Genomic DNA, 4,760 nt, shown 5'->3' on the forward strand with positions numbered 1-4,760 from the left:
GCAGGAATGAATAGGATAAAGCAAGCCAGAGAAAGGGTGCAGTCAATCAGGTAGTTTGGAAGATGCTAAGCTTGTGCTGGAGATTTTATCATCAAGACTTTGCAACCAAGGTTTTACAACAATCAGAGAATCCACACGGTTGAGGAGGAGGTATAAGAAGTCAATCAGAACATCAAAGGATGCAATGTGGAAGGCATAAAGTACCACACACCAGCGGACAAGAGGAAAAATTAGTCACAGAAACTGATCATTAGGAAGGTACAACTGTAGGATAATATGAGCTGAGGATGCCTAGAGGGGCCACGGGATGTCTGTGGGCCCTAAGGTGCAGGTGGATTCATGCAGTTCTCAGCAAGCCCAGCCTGGCCCCATGTGTCTGAGAGGTGAAAGTGAATGAAGTAAAGTAGAAAGATGGTTGGGTTTTAAACCATTGCCTAGTGGTTCTGCTAAATTTGATCAACTCTTCCTCAGTCTTAAAATGAAAAAAAGAAAGGTGGTGGTGGGATAGAAAAGAAAGCATAGAAAAAAGAAGAGTGTGGAGCAGGAGAAGGAGAGAAGAATGAGACAAGGATAGAAGAATGCAAAGGAGGATAAAGTGGGGGATAAATGAAAATTATGGTCTCAGAGACAATATTAAAATGACTGCAGTGTGTGTCTGTTGTGTAGGCATGTGTGTGTGCGTGTGTGTGTGTGTTTACTTCTGTTTCTAGGAAGATGTAATAGACATACTTTTTCCTTTTTCTCCTGCTAAGAACAACTAGAAACTCTGGACAATTTACACAAAATGAACATGAGAAGACTCTGAAATGTAGAGAGAAAAAAGTAGATGAGTTAGGGACTGTGGGATCTGAAGAATGACACAGTAGTGGGATTTCTGGGAGTCTTTTTGGCTCACATATCCCAGACCAGGAGCTGAAGAAGCCAGCAACAGGTGCAGACAAAACAAACAAACAAAAACAAGAAAAGCCTGCTCTCTCTAGCTAAGGAATGAGGAAAAAGGCAGACTAGCAAGACACAAAACTTTTAGACGATAACCATTTTAGTCCAAACACTTCAGAAAAAAAAACAACCTGCCAACAAAAGCCTAGTGGGGAGCATAGACTTCTACCCTCATGAGACTATAATCAGGTACCCCAACACCCCTGCCAAAGTGGTGTCAGAAAAAGTCAAGTAGAGAGAGCCAGGAGATCACCTCTGACAGCTGGTTACAAGGACTCCCTGACCCCTGACTGAAGTGTTAGTAGAAATCACATGAAAATCTGGAACTCTAACCCTCACCCAGCAATAATGAGGGGCCCTTCCCTCTGGTGCCAGTGGGGGCTGAGTGAAGAACCTTGACTTCTACCCCACCTGGCAGTAAGAAGGTAGTGCCTTTCATCTCCCTTTCCAGATTGGTGGTGCAGAGAGCAAGTTAAAACAGGAGGTTTAAATAAGATTCAGAGTTTCATAGCATAATACAGAAATGTCCAGCTTTCAATCAAAAATCACTTGTCATATCAAGAACCAGGAAGATGTCAAACTGAATGAAAAAAGACAAAAGATGTCAAAACCAAGATGATAGAGATGTTACAATTATCTGGCAAAGATTTTAAGCAGCAATAATAAAAATGCTTCAGTGAATGATTAGGAACACATTTGAAATGAATGAAAAAATAGAAAATTTCGGCAAAGAAATAGAAGATATAAAGAAATAAATTGAAATGTTGGAACTGAAAAATACCATAATCAAAATGAAAAACTCAGTGGATGGTCGAGTAGAATGGAGGAGACAGAGGAAAGACAAAGGAAGATAAAATATTAGAAATTACATAATCTGAACAACAGAGAGAAATGGACTGCAAAAAAAAAAATTGACTAGAGCTTCAGAAACCTAATATTCATGTCATTGGAGTCCCAGAAGGAGAGGAGAAAGAGGAGGAACTGAAAATGTACTTGAAAAAGTAATGACTGAAAACTTCCAAAATCTGGCAAGTGACATAAATTTACAGATTCAAGAAACTGAATGAATTCCAAACAGGATAAAACCAAAGAAATTCATGCCTAGAAACATAATTATACTTCAGAAAACTAGAGACAAAGAAAAATGTTGAAAGCAGCTAGTGAAAGCAGCCACTTTTCCTCGAGGGGGTAAAGCAATTCAAATGACAGCAGATTTCTCATCAGAAACCATGGTAATTTGAAGGAAATGGGATGATATTTTTCAAGTGCTCAAAGAAAAGAACTGTCAACCCAGAATCCTATACCTTGCAAAAATATCCTTCAGGAATGAAGGAGAAATCAAGACATCTTCAGATGAAGAAAAAATAAGAATTTGTCACTGGCAGACCTACCTTATAGGAATGGCTAAAGGAAGAAAGAGAAACCTTGGAACATCAGGAAGGAATTATTGGTACAATAGGCTTTCCTTCTCTTCTTGAGTTTTTAAAATTATGTTTGACAATTGAAGCAAGATAACATTGTCTGACATGGTTCAAAATGTATGCAGAGAAAACCTGTGAGACAATTATATTATAAATGGGAGAAGATGAAGGGACATAGAGGGAAGTAAAATTTCTACACATCACTCGAGTGGATAAAATGAAAACATCCTTAGACTGCTAAGGTACAGATATATAATACAAGACCTAGAGTAACCACTAAAAAAGCTATATAATAGATACATTCAAAAACACTATGGATAATTCAAAATGGAAGACTAAAAATATTCAATTAACCCACAGAATGCAGGAAACGAAAAGAAAAATGAAAAACAGAAAAAAAAAGAAAACAAAAAAATAAAATGGCAGACTTAAGCCCTAACGTATCTACATTAAGTATAAATAGCCTAAATATACCAATTAAAAGACAAAGATTGGTGCAGTGAATTAAAAAATATTACCTATTACCCAGCTCTATGCTGTTCACAAGAAACTCACATCAGATATAACAATATAGCCGGTTGAAAGTAAAAGGATGGAAAAAATATATCATGCAAATATTAATCAAAAGGAAGCAGGAGTGGCTATATTAATCTCAGATAAAGTAGGCTTGAGAGCAAAGAAAATTACTAGAGACAGAGAGATATTAAATAATAATAATAGGGTCAAGTCACCTTTAAGAGATAGAGCAAACCTAAATGTGAATCCATCAAACATCAGAGCTGCAAATATGTGAGGCAAAAACTGAAAGAATTGGAAGGAGAAATACACAAATCCCCAATACTAGTTGAAGACCAACAGCTCTCCCTCAACAACTGATAGAACTAGACAGAAATCAGCAAGGATATAGAAGAACTCAACAATACTATCCATCTATAAGATTTAGCGGGCATTGTAGAACACTCCACCCTTCAACAGCACAAAACACATTCTTTTCAAGATAGGCCATAAAACAAACCCCTGCAAATTTAAAAGAATTAAAACCATAGAGTATGTTCCTGACCGCAATGGACAACGCACTTGTAAATCATTGATGGGTCAAGGAAGAAGTCTCGAGGGAAATTTTAAAAATATATTGAACTGAATGAAAATGAAAATACAACATATCAATTGTAGGACACAGCTAGAGCAGGCTAAGGGGATAGTTATAGCATTTAAGTATTTATATTAAAAGGAAGAAAGTCTCAAATCAATGATCCAAGTTCCATCTCCAGCCGATGACCTGAAAAATAGTAGAAAAGCGACATGTGAGTTCCCTCCTTTGTCCTTTCCTATGGTAAGTCCCTTGTGCTTCTCTCGTCTTGAAAAACAAAGTGTGGCTGAATCTGGGATGTTCCTGAAGAGCGAGGGTAAAGACCACATCTGTCCTGTTCCAGCTTCCGTGTCTAGAACAATGTCCAGCACAACATGTGTGCTTAATAAATATTTGTTAAGAAGATGGATGTGTGATTGGGTGGAAAGGGAATAGCTGTCAATCCTGAGAGCAGGCAGTACTGGGGTAGGGGAGGAATGAAAAAGACAAGACAGGGAGAAAAAGAAGGAGAAGGGGGAGGAAGGGGCAAAAGCAGGAAGAGGAAGACGAAGGAGGAGGAGGAAGAAAAGGAGACGAGAAGGAAGGAGAGGTCAGGGAAGAGGAGAGATGCAGTGGGTTTGGGCGCCTTGGTCGTGGGCCGAGCAGAGCAGCAGCCGCAGATGTTCCTGCGCGTCCCCGGGTGCAGGAAGCTCCTCCCGTTGCGTGTGTGTGGCGCTGGCTTGCAGACACCCTGCCTTGTGGGTAGGACAGCTCCTCCACGCCTTGGCGCCCCCGTGGCCCTTGTGGCTCCCTTACTCACTTGCTCTTCAGGGTCTCTGGGCGCCCCCTTGCTCATCCTTGTACCCACACAGCTCCAGCACAGCGCAGACGTCAGGGCTGTTGGAGGCATTGTCCCGCTGTTTTAAACCACGGAGACCTTGCCTATTGCGGACAAACTGCAGATGGGGAGGCGGAAGTAGAGGGCTGCTCCCGAGAATCTCTGCGGGATAGGGGTGCCCTCTACACACCTCCTTCCCTGAGGGGAGTAGATAACTGGTGGAACACGTAGTGGAGGAGGGAAAAAACAGGAAAAATGCCGGTTTGGGTGGACCTGCTGATTTGGGGGGACTGAGAGCCACTAATAGCCTAGCGGGGCGGGAGATATGCAAGAGCTGCACGGGGCGGGGGACTGGGGGCGCCTACATGCAGTAGAGTCAGAAACCCCCAGGCCACATGTTGATTGTGTGCATCCATGAGTGGCCTTTGAGTGTTGGACATGTGTCCCCAGCAGACAGGGCCATGACCCTCTTTCCCCATGTGGCAAATTAGGC

This window comes from Lipotes vexillifer, unplaced genomic scaffold (genome assembly GCF_000442215.2).
Source record: "Lipotes vexillifer unplaced genomic scaffold, Lipotes_vexillifer_v1.1 scaffold203, whole genome shotgun sequence".
NCBI lineage: Eukaryota > Metazoa > Chordata > Mammalia > Artiodactyla > Lipotidae > Lipotes > Lipotes vexillifer.